Below are 20,571 nucleotides of genomic sequence, written 5' to 3'. Positions count from 1 at the left end.
AGCAAAGCCGCACTTAGGGTTAGACGCGTATCGGTGATAGGCAAGAAAAGGAAGGAAAGTGGTTCGTCTGCAAGCGGCAGAGTTGAGGCGCTCACACCAAAGTGACTGAGGTCCTCCGAGAGGCTCGCCCGTGATGAAACAGGGATTTTATAAAATTTAATTGCATGTGCTCACCACTGGGTCAAGAAAATTACACTTCCACGCACTGTGTTTACACAGCTTCCAACAGTTGAAAAAGCCAAAGGCAGATCACAAGCCCATCTCCGAGCCAAAACGTTGACACAAGGTTATAATCAGATGTGTCTGAAAAAGCCTACTTGTCTGGTTTCAGACGTGTTCAAACAAGATGTTACACTTCTTGTAACAAGAGCGCAGCAAAGGTGGGCAGATGCCATTATTGTGGTGTAATTATTATCTGAGCGAGGATTTAATAAGCACGGTGCAGGTTATGCCCAAAGTGGGCCTGGGGGTTGAAGGGCGTGGGATCGGCAGGGACACTGTGTGGCAGCTGTTCACAAAAGATACTATTCTAGCTCGTGGCTATGAGTTCCAACCCTGTTTGGAAAATTACCGCCAAATAACAGATCACAAAGCGCAGCTCTAACTGGCCTGTAATTTAGTCCAGGGAGGAAATTCTTTATTCATCAAGTGCAGCAGTACACCAAATTTGTCCTTCTGACTCGGCTGCTTCCACAGCATGTTTCTCTTAAAGTTAAAAGGAAAAAAACAAAACAAAAAATACATAGGACGATTCTTGTTTACTGCGGATTGTTTAACGTCGACGAGTTTCGTGTTATTAAATGCTTGACACGGTTAATCTACCGTATAATGTCGGAGGCAACTGATGATCCACGTGAACTGGGAGCTTAGGATGTTTCTTGTTATTTGTCATTCTCAGACAATTACATACAAATTATACACTCGCTGGCCACTTTATTATGCCGGGTTGGACCCCCTTTTACCTTCAGAACTGCCGTCATTCTTCATGGCACACATTCAACAAGGTGCTGGAAACATCCCTCAGGGATTTAGGTCCATACTGACATAAAAGCATCATCACGCTCTTGCTGCAGATCTGTTGGCACACACATCCACGATGCCAATCTCCCGTCGCACCACATCCCAGAGGTGCTCCACTGGATTGAGATCTGGTGACGGCGGCGGCCATTTGAGTCCAGTGAACTCATCGTCATGTTCGAGATGACGTGAGCTTTGTGATGTGGTGCTGGAAGGATCCATCAGACGATGGCAATCATAAAGAGATGGACATGAGCTCAGCAACAAGACTCAGGTAGGCTGTGGCATTTAAACAATGCTCAGATGGTACTAAGGGGCCCAAAGTGTGCTGAGAAAATATCATCGCACCACCATCACCAGCCTAAACCGTTGATACAAGTCAGGATGGACCCCTGCTTCCATGTTGTTGATGCCAAATTCTGACCCCGTCGTCCAAACTTGTCTTAACAGAAATCGAGACTTGACAGACCAGGTGACATTATTCCAATCTTCTGTTGTCCAATTTTGGTGAGCCCGTGATGCCTGTTCTTAGCTGGCAGGAGTGTAACCCGGTGTGGTCTCCTGCTGCTGTAGCCCACCTGCTTCAAGGTTTGACGTGTTGTGTGGTTCAGAGATGCTCTTCTGCACCCCTCGCTTGTAATGAGTGATCCTTTGAGTGACTGTTGCCCTTCTATCAGCTCCAACCAGTCTGGCAGTTCTCCTCTGGCATCAACAAGGCATTTTCACCCAGAGAACTGCTGCTCACTATTTTTCCTTTTTCGGACCCTTCACTGTAAACCTGAGAGATGGCTGCGTGTGAAAATCCCAGTAGATCAGCAGTTTGTGAAATACTCAGAGCAGCCCGTGTGGCACCAACAGCCGTGCCACGTTCAGAGTCACTTCAGTCACCTTTGTTCCCTGTTTTGATGCTCAGTTTGAACTTCAGCAGGTCATCTTGACAAAGTCTACAGACAGAAAAGCTGCTGCGTGATTGGCTGATTAGATATTTATATTATTTATTTATATTATATTTCACAAACAGTTGAGCGTGTGTACCTAATAAAGTGTCCGGTGCGTGTATGTCCATCCATCCATTATACAACTTCTTATATCCTATCTACAGGGTCACGGGGGGGGGTCTACTGGAGCCAATTCCAGCCAACACTGGGCGCAAGGCAGGAAACAAACCCTGGGCAGGGCGCCAGCCCTCACACACACCCGCACACCAGGGACAAGTTATGCACCTAACCTGCATGTCTTTGGACTGTGGAAGGAAACCCACACATACACGGGGAGAACATGCAAACTCCATGCAGGGAGGACCCAGGAAGCGAACCCAAGTCTCCTTACAGTAGCAGTAGCGCTACCCACTGCGCCACCGTGCCTCCCTGGTGTGTGTATGTATGTTTATATAATACATCAAAGCCCTTTATTAGTTATGTAGGACTTGTGATTCACCTGGTTAACCAACGGCACTATGACTGACGCCCATTGCCTCACAAAATTTGTAACACCTCTAGTTTAATATGTATAATCTCTCTCTCTATATAAAATCCAATGTCTGTATGTCCGCTTTTCACGAGAGAACTACTTAACAGATTTAGATTGGGTTTTTCCTATATTTTGCCCGAACATCCCAGTTGATTTTGCGACTTCTCTCATCGCACTAAGTATCATAGTTCACGTGCAGGAGCGATTTATTTGTGCGAATCCGAGAGAGATGCAGTGGGCCGAGGGGGGCGGGGCCTTCCTCACGTACGCTCCAGCCTCAGGGGCTTATCTTACATCCCCTTAGCTAGCGAACGAGAGAACTACTTCACGGATTTAGATCTGTTTTTTTTTTCTAGAATTTGCTTGGACATTCCAGTTGATTTTGTGACTTCTCTCTTCGCGCTCAGAATCAGAGTTCGCTCACAGGAGTGACAACAGAGGCTGTGGGCCGAGGGGAGGGGGAAAAGTGACGTCAGGAGTGGGGGAGCCAGGTGGGTCACTCCCTTTTCACTTCTACATGTTTGGAGCCATGCGGGACGGCTAGTTATGAATAAAATATTTAATTATAGACTTGTGATCTGATTCTTTCTGAGGGGACCCCCACATCCCACGTCCTGTTTAATAACCAAATGAATGTATCCACTTCAATGAGTCTTTCTAAAGAATGGAATCAGTAACATGAATCAAGATGGCCGTCGCTAACAGGTGGGCCTCTCTTCCGTTTTCAGGGGACTGAACCGCCTGCGTTGCTTATTCTCCATGATCATTCACTGGTTCTCCATTGTCGCACACACAGAGCCTGTCCTTACGACTTAAAGAGGTTGATTTTGTGGAGGTTAGTCGATGAGGACATCAGATATGATATAACATCCATTCATTGTCCAGCCCGCTATTTCCTAACTACAGGGTCACAGGGGTCTGCTGGAGCCAATTCTAGCCAACACAGGGCGCAAGGCAGGAAACAAACTCCAGGCAGGGTGCCAGCCCACCACAGGGCACACACACACACACACCAAGCACACACTAGGGACAATTTAGGATCGCCAATGCACCTAACCTGCATGTCTTTGGACTGTGGGAGGAAACCCACGCAGACACACATGGGGAGAACGTGCAAACTCCATGCAGGGAGGACCCGGGAAGCGAACCTGGGTCTCCTAACTGCGAGGCGGCAGCGCTACCCACTGCGCCACCGTGCCGCCCATGACATAACATATTTACTTAAATTTTACGTCATTCTTACTGATTAGCTGTTTCAGTTCAAAGGAAAACACGTCCCAGTAAAATGGTGTTTTGCCATCACCAGCGACAAAAGCCCAAGTCACTGGGAAAAGCAGGAAATGATCTAATGGCAGAAATGTTTTACACAAGGACCAGTGTGTCCAGCATGTCCAACAGTAAGCAGCTCCAGTGAACTAATAATCCAATTATTACTTGACTGACAGCTTTATCCAAAGCGACTTACAAAACATCAGATACAATGGGCTCCATTTCTGTTGTTTTTCCAAGTTTCAGAAATGTCTGCTAATGCACTAGGAGAGCAGCAAGAAACCACGAAATTAAAGAGCGGGTTTAATTAACAACAAGAATCGGCACCTCATTAAGCAGCTGGTTGGAGTTTGAGGCCCTGACTTAGGTGGTCTTCTGTCGGCTCCCTCACTTCACATTTCATTTCTGTTTGGGTGCCATTTAAGGAAAGGAATGAAGCAATTCAGAAGATCAAATCTTACAAAAGCAATTCAATTAAAATGAATTCACAAGAAATTAATTAGCAGCACAAACATTATAAAAAGGGTTAGAATGAAAACCTGTAGCCACGGTGGTCCTCCAGGACCGGACTTGGCGACCCCTGGTCTACAGAGAAGCGTTTTGTTATTTACGTAGGACCTGTTTCACCCGATTTACTGATGGCTCTTTAACTGACGCCCTTTTCCTTACGACATTTCCGGGGATGAAACCGGATAACACAGCTAGTATGTATCACAAGAGAGAGGAGACTGAGAGAGAAAGACAGAGTCATGTTCAAAATATTCAACAGAAGAAAAAACAAAAAGAACATACTTGGAAATAATATCAGGCCTCGGCACTCAAGTCCTTCTCCATTTTGGCATAGCTGTGGTTTCTTTCAATATCCCGCCCTTTCATCCTAAATTAAACAGAGCGATGTGGTGCAAGCAGTAAATATCTCAGTCTGTATGTAAGAAACTTCATTTATAACTGAAAGAAAAACCTTATAAAAGAAAAAAAACATGTACATGGAGCTCCTAAATGTTTTTTCAGACTGTTACCTAAAGCTTTTTTTTTTTCCAACAAAAAAGTAACTGGCGTGTCACAAAACTGGCACATGTGGCAAGGAGATTTTTTTTTTTTTTCATTTAAATTTTGAAATCCACATGAAAGCCCACATGTCAAAGCAATTGTGACCTAATGTGAGTGGCACCTTTAGAGTTCAGAAGGCAACGCCGGCTCCACGATTCTGAATTTCTGCCAACTGGCACTGGAATGACTGGGCGCTATCTAGTGGGGTGGGGAGGGAAAAGTCCACTTTTTAAAGGGGATACCCACGGCCTGGAGGGACGCCAAGGACATTCAGAATAGGAGCATAAAAACATAAGCGTGAGCCCAGGAAGAAACTTGGTAAAAATAGACTTTCAAAGTTTTTATTTGTTTAACTATTGGGCTGGGGCATTTTCTGGGCATGAAAATTGTGGTTGACTATCAGGGTGGAGACAGAGTCAGAAAGGCAAGATGGTGTTGGTTTGGACCTTTGTAGAAGAGAGATGCTGGGTATATTGGGAGAAGAGTGCTAAGGATAGAGCTGCCAGGCAAGAGGAACACAGGAAGGCCTAAGGGAAGATTTATGGATGTGGTGAGAGAAGACATGAAGGTGATGGGTGTGACAGAACACAATGACGAGGACAGGAAGATATGGAAGAAGATGATCTAGAGGAGAGATGCTGGGTATATTGGGTGAAGGGTGCTAAGGATAGAGCTGCCAGGCAAGAGGAACACAGGAAGGTCTAAGGGAAGGTTTATGGATGGGGTGAGAGAGAACATGAAGGTGATGGGTGTAACAGAACAAGATGCAGAGGACAAAAAGATATGGAAGAAGATGATCCAGAGGAGACATGCAGGGTATATTGGGTGAAGGGTGCTAAGGATAGAGCTGCCAGGCAAGAGGAACAGAAGAAGGCCTAAGAGAAGGTTTATGGATGTGGTGAGAGAGGACATGAAGATGATGAGGACAGGAAGAGATGGAGAAAGTTGATCAGCTGTGGCAACCCCTAATGGGAGCAGCCGAAGAAGAAGAAGTCAGGGTGGACATGAACTCACTTAACTGATCATGTCTGCCCCTTTTATGCCAGCAACCAGCTAAAGCTGCAAGCTCTGGGACCTTTAAAAAAAAGTGAATGAAGCAGTAGGATGCTGGGGCCTGACGTGTCTGAGTTGGTGTCACACCATTGCGATACCTCCTGGCATCATGGGCCATCCACCAAAGTGCAATCATAAAGATTTAAAAGTGAAGTAAAGTGAGAGCTAAGCAGCCATTTGCCACTCAGGGACATCAACTGAACGGCCGAAACTGAAACGGCAACACACTCCGAGTTTAGAATCAAGAAGCTCCGAGATGAAAAATAAGGACAGAACATGCAAGATGGCAGATCTTCCAGTCTTAAGTCCATCCGGCAGGAAGAGGTGGACACCGGAAGTGATGTCAGTTGTCAGCTGTCAATCTTCTGGTCTGCAAAGGGAGGAAGTGAAAAGGCATTAACATACAGCGCCACCCTCTGGAGCAGCGAGGAATTACAATCACCAGAGCCCTATGTGTGACACTGGATTTGGGTAGTTCATCCCACTTATTCTTTGCAGAGCTTCTCAACACCCGTTAGACTAGATTGGAAGCGTCTGTGAACTGCCATCTTCAGGTCTCTTTCTTCGCAGTTTAAGTCTGGGCCACTCCGGGACTTTCAGCGACTTTTCTCAAAGCCCACCCCAGTGTTGTCATGGCTGTATGAGTTAGGTCATTGTCATGCTGAGAGACGAACCATTGACCAAGTCTATGGTGGAATCCACTCTGTAGCAGGTCTTCTTCAAGGACCTCTGTGCCCTAATTTGCCCCCACATGTGACAATTACTAAGGAGTCTCCATCTGACCTTATTCAAGCCTGCAACCAAAAGTGTTATTAATAACGTGAACCATCGATTGGGTTGTGCGTGCGTTGTCTCTTGTGAAGAAATTGTAATAAAAGAGTGACACTGCGTTTAGTTTTCTCTGTCAGGAAAGGGAGATGATTGACTGGGCCACCAGATCACCAGAGCTAAACAAAACAGAGCAGACCTGGCAGGAACCTAAACAAAAGTCAAAATTCGCTAACAAATGAGCAGCAGAGGTCTGCTAAGGCTGACTTGCTTGGGACCAGGTCAGAACGGCTATTGATTTATCCATTCCATATGTTTTGGGCCATGGGAAAGAGAGAAAGTCCAAACAAAGGCTCGTTCAGCTTCAAGGGGTTCAGCAGAAGACTGCCTGAGAGTTAGATGTGTTTGTTTGTTAATGTCTGTATCTTTATTAACCTTGTATCTTGTCAAATCACATAGGAAAATAACTGAAAATGATAGATAGATAGATAGATAGATAGATAGATAGATAGATAGATAGATAGATAGATAGATAGATAGATAGATAGATAGATAGATAGATAGATAGATAGATAGATAGATAGATAGATAGAGTAGTTGGCAGGATTAGATAGATAGATAGATAGTAGTTTATTTGTCCCCATGGGAAAATATGGGATTTCACAGGGGACTTTTAAATAACTAAATGAATAAATTGTTAAATACACAAATAAATAAATATACACACACACACTTTGGTCAGAGTCCACACAAGTGTTGGTGCATAAGAGAGAGGATGTGCAGTGTTGTTCATAACGGGACTCAGTTTCGTTTTAATTCTCTCCTTCATTACGACCGCCAGTTGGTCCAGAAAGACTCTCTTATCTGAGCCGTCCCTTTTAATTAGCTTGCTGATTCAGTGAGCCTCAGAGAAATGATATTTGTAACGGAAAACATAACATGTCGTTGTTGAAGCTGCTTCTTCTCGTTCAGGATCACGAAGAAGGAGCCGACTCAAGTAGTATTGGGTACAAGGTTAGAACCAGCCCTAGAAATGGTGCCAGCTCATAGCAGGGCCACTCACCCATATTTAAATGGGACCCATCTGGAATTGGCAGTCAACCAAACAGATATGTGTGTTTTGGGGGACCAAAGCGGAAAACCAAATTTCAGTGGGTTTCGCTCTAACTTGGTAGGAGAATTGGCACTCCAGCCACCATAAAAAACCTCACGTTGTTCCATTTAATCTGAGCTAGTGTGGTGCTGAGGTGTCACCCATTGTATGGCTGCACTTGGATCATATTCTGGGATCCTGAGTTGGCTTGTCATGTGGTGGGTGTCGCAATGCGCTGTAGCAGCGTCTGCTCCTAACCTCTCTCTGTCTCTCTATCTCTCTCACTATGGCGCATACTTCAACAACTGTAGAGCATCCATATTCATTGGACCTTGGCTTCAACTAGACTAATGGGAGAGAGGCTTGGGCTGTGTGTATTTGAACTACCCATAAGCCATTGCAAACGTGATGTATTGCATCATCTTCTATCCATTGTGGGTACCACATAAGTTTGAAATTGCCTTTTTGAGTTACAACTGTACTAGCAATGAGTAAAATATATCTATGTATCTATCTATCTATCTATATATATATATATATATATATATATATATATATATATATATATATATTGTGAAAGCTGGCCCCGGCACAGACAGACGGACATCAATTTGTCACCCATCACACTGTTTATTTACACTATTTACAAATACAGAAGTCCAGTGCACACTCCACGAACCCCAGTGCCTCTTGCACTGATTCCCCAAAGTCCAGGGCCCACAGTCTCTTTGCCTTCCTGGCGCCTCCGTCCTCTCTCTCCAGTTCAGTCTTTCTGCCTCCCGACTTCCACCACCGACTGGAGGCGGCCCCTTTATGGGGAGCGGATGGGCTCCAGCTGCTTCCGGCACTTAACAGCGGCCACACCCTGTGTGGCGGAAGTGCCGGCCGTGCACCGAAGCCATCTGTGTCTCGCCGGTCGTCTTCCCCGGCACTTCCTGGTGTGGCGGAAGTGCCGGGCTCCCGGAATAAACAGGCACTGGGGCGCCGCCTGGCGGTGGCCACGGGTCCCTACAAGGCTGGGCTTCCAAGCCCTGTACCCGAGGCCCCCTGTCTAACCAGGACGGACGCCCCCACTCGTTCTGGAGGAGGCACACGCCCTCCTCCGGTCCTCAAGGCGTCCCGGCCGGGCTCCATCCCCGGCCGAGGGCCACACGGGACGAACCGGCATCGGGCGCCGCCTGGCGGTAACCACGGGCCCCTACAGGGTAGGGCTTCCATGCCCTCGACCCGTGGCTCCCAATAGAACCAGGACGGACGCCCCCTCGCGGTCTGGAGGAGGCACAAGCCCTCCTCACGTCCTCCTGGCCCCGCCGGGCTCCAGCCCGGCCGGCGGCCATATATATATATATATATATATATATATATATATATATATATATATATATATATATATATATATATATATATATATATCATGGAGATTCAGCCCAAACACAAACAGGCAGACACAGAATGTCCCAAAACACACGCGGTTATTGCACAACACAATAACACAGTGCGCAAATCACCAACAATAATGCTCTTTCTCTCTCTTCTGCCACCTCCACTTCTTACACGCAAGCTCCACCCTCTTCCACACGACTCCAGCTTCCCGAGTGGAGTGAGGCAGCCTCTTTTATACAGCACACGGATGTGCTCCAGGTGCTCCCCAATTAACATCCGACAGGAGTTCTGGGTGTGGTGGAAGTGCTGCAAGAGAGTTCAGCTCTTCTTCTGGCAGCACTTTCCTTGTGTGGCAGATGTGCTGTATACCCCAGTTTCTGGAGCTGCCCAAGCGTCCCGGTGGGGCAAGTTCCCTGGACATCTGTCTATATCTATAATAATAAAAGGCAAAGCCCTGACTCACTGACTCACTCACTCACTCACTCACTCACTCGACTGACTCACTCATCACTAATTCCCCAACTTCCCGTGTAGGCAGAAGGCTGAAATTTATCAGGCTCATTCCTTACAGCTTACTTACAAAAGTTAGGCAGGTTTAATTTTGAAATTCTACGCGTAATGGTCATAACTGGAACCTACTTATGTACATATATACCGGCCATAGCCTGCAGCTCTGTCGCTGTGTGAGGCGGAGTTCTGGCCCTCATCGTTACGCCTCCCACGTAATTGAGTGCCTTCCCATATAAGGGCGTCTGTCAGTGGCAATCCAATAGAAACACTCTACTGCTAAATATTCGCGGGTTTAGAGCTGTGCTTATGGAAACGAAGATGAGATGGTCAGGGTGGTGTTTGGCACAAAATCAGAGAAACTGTGAGTGAAACTTTTAAATGCCGGGTCTTAGCTAACATTAAATAAAGCCGTGGACATTACACGAGATAGCACAAGCACAGCTCATAACCTTCGATGCATGTAGTCCAAGTGGCTGACGTGAACTGACTGTGAACGCAGTACGTAGACAAAAAGCAAGAGCTCCAAAGAGCGCTGAACAGAAACTCATTACAAAATTGAGAAGGCAGCAAAAGAATTTGAAGCGAGTGACGCATACAAGCATATTCATAAGTGCAGCTACTGCGGAAACAAAGCTCACGGTGGAAAAAGTCAACGTCCCGCTAAAGGAAGACAGTGGAAAAAAAAATCAGTGCATGCAGATGTCTCAAATAAAGAGGAAGACGAGCTGTTTATTGATGCAGTAAGAAACGAATCGATGAATGAAACCTGTCATCTTTACAACGGTTGACAAACATGGAATGTAACTTGAACACAACACGTCCTCCAAATACGAACCTGATTGAAAGAAATAATGAGAATCAAATCCTTGATGACAGCAACACTCATAACAGTCACAAAACTATTACATCAACAATAATGTTACGTTATTTTTAAAATGTTTCCTTTTTTTTTCATAACTTCTTTAACACACTACTTCTCTGCTGTGAAGCGCGGGTATTTTGCTAGTGTATATATATATATATATATATATATATATACACCCCGATCTACATACTGTCAAATAAACGAACCGCATGCCATGGAGCAACACAAGAGGCTTCGCCTCTAGCGCTGACGTCCGAGGTTCGATTCCAGAGAGGGGGTGCAGTGAATGTATACGCCCGATGAGCCCAGAATTAGGGCGAAACACGTGTCGCATACTCTTTGTATTATTTGACAGTAAAACTATTTCAATATATATATATACATATATATATATATATATATATACACATATATTATATATACACGCACACACATACATATATATCAGCGCTTCCCGATTCATTTTACCCTCGCACCCCCTTGGTTTGAGAAGAAGTATGAAAAATATGAGGTTAACGCAGAAAAATAGATCACCAATTGAAGCTTTATGAATAATGAATACTTTATTCGCCATCAATAATTGTTTTGTTAAAGCCATACTCAGTGTAATCCTTCTTCCATTTTGTAATTTTTTCATGACTAGCCATTATTAAAGGAACGGTAAAAAAGTAAGAGCGAAGCGACGGTGACTTATTGAGGCAGACAGGCGAGAGCACAATAGCTCGCGAGCTTGATGTAGTGCACGTCACGTCGATCTAAAATGCGTGATCAGATTCGAAAAAATATATCTTTTTAAGTTCTATTTAGATATAAGTAGGTTCTATTTAGTCAACAGAAATATCTTTGGTAGAAATGTAAGTTGAATTTAGTCTTTACATTTCTATGGTGAAGAAAAATTTATGCAATGATGACTAAATTTAACTTACATTCCTACCAAAGATATTTCTGTTGACTAAATAAAAATTACTTATATTTAAAATTTAAACAGAACTTGAACAGATACGATAGTGCATAATACCCACGCAGCACTAAGTGCACATAAGAGCAGGAGTCATCCGTTTTAACAAGCAGCGTATTGCACTGATAAGAAATAGCCTGCCCATTTAATTATTTAGGAATGGATAAATAAATTAAGATTTTGTACAAATAATGTTTTTCATTTTTCTTCCTCTATGGATTCTGGCACCTCCAGCAACAGTTGCTTGCACCCCAAAGGGTATATATATATATATATATATATATATATATATATATATATATATATGTATGTATATATATATGTGTATATGTATATATGTACATATGTATGTATGTATATATATATATATATATATATATTTACAGTATATGTGTGTGTATATATATAGATATATATATGACAGCAACGCTCATAACAGTGACAAAACAATTACATTGACAATCATGTTATGTTATTTTCAAAATGTTTCCTTTTCTTTTTCATTACTTCTTTAACACACTACTTCTCCGCTGTGAAGCGCGGGTATTTTGCTATTATATATATATACTTATGTTTCCTCCCACGGTCCAAAGACATGCAGGTTAGGTGCATTGGCGATTCTAAATTGTCCCTAGTGTGTACTTGGTGTGTGTGTGCGCCCTGGCGTGGGCTGGCGCCCTGCCCAGGATTTGTTCCTACCTTGCATCCTGTGTTGGTTGGGAATGGCTCCAGCAGACCAGCAGGTTGGATAATGGGTGGATGGTTATATACAGTATATATATATATATATTTATTTATATTTGCACTCACTGAGTTCCAATCTTGGGGCACGCATTGGGATTGACTTGTTCCATTGTGTGAAGTTGTGGCATTTTCCCTCACTATTGGCATAGAAATTCCTCATGTTAAATATTAATAAGTCTTTTGTTCTTGCTGTTGTTTTGCTCCCTTAGGACTTTTAAGTTTTAGGTTTTTAACCACAGTTGTGGGACATGGCTAATTAATCAATCAGTGTTATATGACTGGTGGCAGTACTCTTAATATTTTTTATTACGGTATGTTAAGGTACCACTCAAATGAATATGTTGATTATTAATTTTTTTTTTTTTATGGATGCTGGGTGCCAACCAGACTGGGTAGCAATTCCTATTGTATGCATGTGTAGCACGGCTGCTACAGGTCTGTGATGTCACACTGGCTTTGCAAAGCATCATGGAGTGCTAGGAAAAACGATCTCCTTCCAACAATGACAAATTTTCCAGGAAAGTATTCGACGAAGACAGTTACTGGCGAACACATCATGTTCGTTCTGAAAAGTAATCCGTTGAGTTCTGCTAATCAACCCTGGAGCTTACTTTGTTGGAACGCAACATAAGGAGGAATTTCAAGAAAGTGAACAGCAGGAAGGCAGCAGAGGTGGACGTCATGTTTTTAAGATTCGTCCCGATCTGCCTGCTCCACGGTAACATTTAAAATCTCCATAATCTCCAGTTTGTTGTACTAACACGCTTTCTCTGCATAGTGAGTAAGGAAAGCTTCAAGATCTGAATGTGGCCCTATTGGTAAGTCTTTCATATTCAGTTATTTAAGTTGTTATTTTTGTTTGTTTTGTTTTTAATTTGTACATTTATTTGTTTTCTTCATTGCCATTTTAAATTCTTCTTTGTTATTCTTTAACACACAGTCATGGAGTTTAGCAACTAAGCATTTCACTGCATCATGTACGGTGTGTATAGTTGTATGTGACAAATAAAATATAAGATTTGATTTGATTTTTGTGGTGTGCACACACGCTAAGAAAAACACAAAGGAAATAAAAAAAAACTATATATATATAATATATCTAAACCGCAAGGGAACAGAAAGGGATGTGTCATTAAACGCAGGCCAGAAATAATACATTATTTTTATTATTATTATTATTACAGGAAATAATATGAGAATATCTGGCATAGGAATTCTGATAAAAGAGAAGAAAATGTAGAAAGTGGATGAAATTGTAATCTCTGGCATTTTGAAGTGGTTTGCAGTGATTCAGTGTGACATTTTGCTTTGTTCTGCCTGCAGCTGGAGGGGTGGCTTTGTCTCCATTAGGACCCCTGGATGGAATCAGCAGCTTTGTAAGGGTTACAAAACCGCACGAGACTCGAGTTCTTTAATCAACAGGGAATTGTGATAATAATTACAGGACTGTGTATCACATTTTATGAAACGTTTGTTAAATTACTCTTTTGCTCTCCACTTAAAAATCCAAACTGAGTAAATCTGTGTTCTTTGTGTGCAAAAAAAAAAAACTTGCAAAGTTCAAGCCCACTTGCAAATCCCCACCAAACAATACACTTGTGCATAATTAGCGGTGCTTAATTTCATAGCAATTACTACAAAGTGCATCATGAGCAGAGCCACGCAGGGAAGGATAAAAAGTACAAATGTATGAAGTATTTATTCAAAGTGCTACAATATTGATATTTTACAGTCTAAATGATGTGTGGTTTCTCTTCATCACAAAGTTCTCAGACATCAAGAGGTGAAACAGTTCCTACTTGACAGTTTTCTTTAATCTTACATTCATCAAACTATTCAAAGAGCAAGTGGCGTGTAAGACTGAAATCAAACACAGCTGTTATTAGCTGTACGCTGAATGAAACTGAAGGGCTAATTAGCAGGAAAAATGCTGAAAGAATAAATTGAAAAATACAAAAAAGGGACAGAAAAGGCACTATATAACCATATTAATAATGATGGATAGATAGCGTAGCTGGCAGGATTAGATAGATAGATAGATAGATAGATAGATAGATAGATAGATAGATAGATAGATAGATAGATAGATAGATAGATAAATGACATAATTGGCAGAATTAGATAGATAGATAAAAAGGCACTATATAATATTAATATAATAATATTAATAGACATATAGATAGCGTAGTTGGCAGGATTAGATAAATAGATAAGATAGATAGATAGATAGATAGATAGATAGATAGATAGATAGATAGACATCGTAGTTGGCAGGATTAGATAGATAGACTAAAAGGGACTATATAATATTAATATAATAATAATAGACATATAGATAGTGTAGTTGGCAGGATTAGATAGATAGATTAAAAGGCACTATATAATATTAATATAATAATAACAATAATGATAGATAGATAGATAGATAGATAGATAGATAGATAGATAGATAGATAGATAGATAGATAGATAGCGTAGTTGGTAGAATTAGATAAAAGGCCCTATATAATATTAATATAATAATAATAATAATAATAATAGCGTAGTTGGCAGAATTAAATGGATAGTTAGATAGACAGATAGGTAGATAGATAGATAGATAGATAGATAAAATGATAGATAGATAGATTTAATAATAACAGATGGCCTAGTTCAGATAGATAGATTATAGATAGATTTATAATTTTCAGATTCTTATTAAACGGGGCCCCCAGCCGGCCCCAACACTTCACCATCTCTCCTCTTATTATTCCTTGCAGTAGACAGATAGCTAGTTAGTAGTCACATGTGTGTGCATCAGGAGTCTTCACAGGACTATAATAAGTTTAGCACATGGACACCAGTGGCTGAAGAAGCACAGTTGCTAATAACTTCTTATCTTTCACCCGATGACCCAAGGTCGAGTCCCATGATGCACCCTAAGAAAGATCATGTTTTTATTATCCCCCACCCCACATAAATCCTTCCTAGGCATGAGTTGATATACTTAATCCGCCTACAATTTGAATTGTGATACAGGGTTTACAATATACTGTAATTCATCTGCAAAACAGCTGTCAAAATAATAAATGATATTTTTTTTCGAAAAGTGTGAAAAAATTAAAAGGATTGGCTTAAAAATCAATAAAACGCATAAGGAAGGCACCAAAAACAATTCAAATATATATATTTTTCAATGCATCTATTAGACTCAAATAATGTTTTTTAAGTTTTGTGAAGGTAAAACAGAATACGAAACGACACTCAGATGTTCCGCTCATCCCGCACCCACATCATTACCTGGGCGGTTTCAAAATGCCATATCCTTAACTAACATGTGGCCTCGAAGTGCGCGAGTGCCGTTTTGTTGCTGAGACACTCCCTATTTTTGTGAAGCGATGACAGCTGAAGTTCTGAGATATCTGAAGGTGTCATGAAGGAGGCGTTTGCATACCCACCGATCAGACACAACATTCAAAACACTGACAGGCGAAGTGAATCACATCGATTATCTCTGCACAATGGCACCTGACTTGAGCACAGACTTATAAGACAGCAAGTGGACAGTCCGTTCTTGAAGGAGATGTGTTGGAAGCAGGAAAAATGGGCAAGTGAAAAGATCTGAGCGACTTTCACAATGGTCAGATTGCGACGGCTACACGACTGGGTCAGAGCATCTGCAAAATGGTAGGTCTTGTAAGGTACATCTTCCCAGAATGCAGTGGTTAGCATCTAACACAAGAGACCCAAGGAAGGTCAATCGGCGAACTGGTGACAGGATCACTGGTGCCCAAGGCTCATTGAGGCTCATGGAGAGCAAAGGCTAGCCCATTTGGTCTGATACCATACAGATGAGAGAAAGGGGTCAGGACACACAGTGTATTACAGATTGCTATGGACAGGGGGGCTGCATAATACCATAACAACCAGGGTGCCAATGCTAAACCTATCCACCACTGAAAGTGCCTACAACATCAGATCTGGACCATGGAACAATGAAAGAAGGTGGCCTTGGTCTAATTAATCACATCTATTTCTTTTCGACCACGTGTAGATACAGTATCTGGGTGCATAGGCATTGTTTACCGGGGGTAGAGATGGCAGCAGGATACGCTAGGCCAGGGGTTCTGAACCTGAGGTCTGTGAACCCCTAGGGGATCCATGAATGGGTTTCACGGGGTCTGTGAGGGTCAGATAAAAATTAACGTTTATATTCACTATACAGCCCGGTACTGTTGATTTTTCTCACATGATTTGTCTCTCGCTATTATTTTTCTCCCAAGTATTTATCTCACCTAAGTTACATATTTGTGAGAAAAATGGTGCGCTAGAAACATTCCTCGAGAAATATAGTGGATAGAAAAATATCGTACAAGAAGCAACACGCGAGAAAAATAGCGGTCATCATACAGGTGCCTATTTCTGGGGAAGAGGTCCACAGCTTTCATCATGTTCTTAATGGGGTCCGAGACTCAAAAAAGGGTAAGAATCACTGCACGTGGGGAAGAACGGAAGCTGGCAGAGGCAATGTTACGCTCTTGGCAATGTTCTGCTGCCATCCATTTGGTTACGACATTGTCACTTAAAGACCTAAAGTGTTCCGTGATGGCAGTGGCCTCCTTAAACAGGGTAATGCATTTGTTCAGGAATGGTTTGAGGAACAAGGGTGTTGACTTGATCTCCAAGTTTCCCAGATTTCAATGTGGTGGAACAACAAGTCCAATCCTTGGAGGCCCAACCTCGCAACCTACAGGATGTAAAGGATCTGCTGTTAAGGTCTTGGTGTCAGATACCACAGGACACCTTCAGAGGTCTTGTGGAGGTCCGTGCCTCGATGGCTCAGAGCTGTTTTGGTGACACGAGGGGGACCCACGCAATACTTGACAGGTGGTTTTAAGGTCACGGGTGATCGGTGTAACTCTAATAGTCCACAATTAACGTTTGTTTCTTTGTGTTATTGATTCATAATGCAAATCAAATAATGTTGTATGAAAATAACTTTCATCTAAGCAGACAGGTCATAGATCCTTTTTCAAGAAGTTTTGATTAGCTAAATGCAAGAATGACTTGTCACCCTGAGTCACAAAAAGATCTTCTGCCCACCACGGTTGGTAAACACTAATTGTCTGTTAGATGACACAGGGGGATAAATGAAGGTGCAGTTATTTTCAAAGCAGTCAGCCATGACCATTCTGTTACTAAGCCCTGCACGGTCATTTCTTTTACATTCTTTTTGATAAACGGTGCCAAAAATCCTTCTGAATCATCTACTTTTTATTTTGTCAACGACTTGCTTTGTGGGCTGCAGGAATTCAAGGAAAAAAGAAACATTTCTCTTTCAGAATAGAATTTCCAAGCAGTGCAATTGGCTCAATGTGTAGGAAACACTGATCCTGCTTCACAAGGATCCACGAACAAGAGAGAACTCCAGAGGAGTTATGAGGCGAAAGGGTGGCGTTCGGGATTGTGGAAAAGGGTTGAGAAAATTTGAGAACGGGTTACAGAGAGAGTGGGCTTAGTGAAGAGACCACCTTAGGGGAGGAATGGGTTAGTTTTATGCCAGGGAGAGGAACAACTGATGGGAGTCCATGCATTGAGACAACTCATTAAGAAGCATTGAGAAAAACAGAACGGTTTGATTTGAAGAAGGCTTAGGATACGAGTGTCACGTCAAGAGGTCTGGAGGTGCACGAGAGAGAGAGAGAGACAGAGAGAGGAGGACCTGAGAAGAAGGTGAGGATCATCCAGGATATGTTTGAATGAGTGAGAACTTGGGTTGGAGTAAGAGACAAAATTCTGCACCAGGGATCTTCCTAAAGGCCTTAACTCTTTGATGTGGTTATGGAGGAGTCAAGTCAAGAGATTAAAAAATCAAACCTTCTGGAGCAAGGTGGAATTGAACAGGAGGTTACAATAATAATAATACATTTTATTTGAAGCTCCTTTCAAAAAAGTCACTGTACAAGGTCACTGTACACTGTACAAGGTCACTGTACAATCAGATAAAAAAAAAATAAACATTCAATGACTAAAAAATTTAAAATCCAAATAAAACATCAGATAAAACACCAGTAACAATTACAGATACAGAATTAAGATTAGCCTGAAATTGGTGAAGGGTAGTCATGTTCCTAAGGTAGGCAGGTAATGAGTTCATTAAGGAAGGTGCCGATCTGCTAAATGCTGGACATCCCATCGTGACAAGACGTGCTGGTGGATTATTTAAGTTGATGGAAGAAGAGGATCTGAGCCTACGAGAGGGTTTAGTGACTTGTAGGAGCTGTGAGAGATATGTAGGGGCAAGATTATGAATAGCCTTATATGTAAGGACTAAAATTTTGTAGTTGACCCTGAACTTTATTGGTAGCCAATGAAGCTGCTGAATAACAGGTGTGATGTGATCAGAGTTGGGCATTTTAGTAATTATACGAGCAGCTGAATTCTGAACAAGTTGAAAGTTTATGTAGTAACTTTTGGGGCAGACCAAAGAGAAGTGAGCTGCAATAGTCCAGGCGGGAGGCGACCAAACTGTTGACTAAAATGAAAATCATTAAATAAATGTATGGTACGTCGCGGTTTGGCTAGTTATTTTTATTTTTCTAGTTGTTCATCTTTGGCATTGACGACACCTGTTTCTGTGTTGCACGCAGTGCTTCCTTACTAGTGTGATTGTGCTGATCACATTACGTTATTAATATCGCCATTTTCATTCTAAAGTTGGACAAAACAACTTTACATATTTTAACTGTTTAAAGAATAAATGTACGGAGAAAGGAATTTGTGATATTTTTAATATTTTCCGATTCTTCGTCTTGGTTATTCATTACACCTGACATCCTTTTTAATGTTACCTTACGTTTTTTTATTTTAAACTTGAAATAAAGTTCAGAAAAATACAGGATGTTTAATTATTTGTTTTTCTGTTGTAATTCTACAATATCGACTAAATAATTTACACGTTGAGCTAATTTCTCCTAAAGTTGCTTTAACAGACTGTTAGCAGACGTTTACCTGAAGAGAATTAGACTTATGTTTCCAAATGTGTTGACCTAAATGCCAGCTGGCATTTTCTTTATTTCCTCTTTTTTAAGAGGTTATTCCAGGACATTTTTTTTTTTTTTTTGCTTATTAGATGCACAGACATAAGAATGCAAAGAGAGATTGCCGTGTCTTAAGCCATTTACTAAAATAAGACTCCAGACAGCATCATTCTGCCTGCAGGAAATTAGAGCAGATTACCAGGAACATAAACGTAAATTAACTTGTACACAATCGCCACCGAGATAGGGCCGTGTATTCTTATGCAACGAGATTAGTCAAACGCAAGCACGTCTCAGTTTACACATCAAGCCCATCGTTGCTTTTCTAAATGCGCCTCGGAGGCATCTTTACAAAGTGGAGTTTAAATTGGAGTCATTCAGATGGCTGGCGATAGAGGAAACCTCACTGTGCTATCAGGAACATCTCGTCTGCCCTTACTGTCATGGAGGGATTCTAACGTCATTGATATGAAGCAGAAAAAGACGGCCATTGAGGGTCTAAAGGAATAGAAGAAGTGCGGAACCTTTCTTTTTATTTAAGATCTGATGCTACAATGAAAATTGATACTTGAATCCAATTAAAAATGATACACCTCTTAATGTAGAAATAAAATGTATTTTCCGGTTGTCTCTACAATGTTTCCTTATTTTACTCCCATTTTACTTTTTGAGTCTTTGACAACAATAAAACTACATGTATTTAAACAGAATTATTTTCATATAAGAAATGTAGATCAGATTACTTCAGAAGTAAAAGAAATAATGGTCATTACAAAATAAAAAATAGATAATGAAATACATGGAGCAGACAAACCAAAAAACACACAAGGGAATAAATACAATCAAATAAAAATATAACTGGTTATGATTTGGGTGTTTAAATTCAGGGAGGGTCAGAATATTTCTATGAATGAGAATTTTCAATTTTTGATTTTTAATAACTTTGCAAACACTTTCTGAAAACGCATTGATTGACAAATTGATAGACAAACATGGCAATTTGTTTCCATTTAAAGTTAAGTTTGTAACACAATAAAGTGTGCAATGAATGAAGGAGTCCAAAGATTTACTTAATCTACTCTACCAAATCTACCAAGTTTAGGAGTTAAAAATCTATCTATCTATCTATCTATCTATCTATCTATCTATCTATCTATCTATCTATCTATTATATAGTGCCTTCTATCTATCTATCTATCTCTATCTATCTATCTATCTATCTATCTATCTATCTATCTGTCTATCTAATCTATCTATCTATCTATCTATCTATCTATCTATCTATCTATCTATCTATCTATCTATCTATCTATCTATCTATCTATTATCTATCTATCCAGAGCAACTCTATCTATCTATCTATCTATCTATC

The sequence above is a fragment of the Polypterus senegalus genome, chromosome 16 (genome assembly GCF_016835505.1).
Source record: "Polypterus senegalus isolate Bchr_013 chromosome 16, ASM1683550v1, whole genome shotgun sequence".
In the NCBI taxonomy this organism is placed as follows: Eukaryota; Metazoa; Chordata; class Cladistia; order Polypteriformes; family Polypteridae; genus Polypterus; species Polypterus senegalus.
This window is presented reverse-complemented; position numbering follows the sequence as displayed.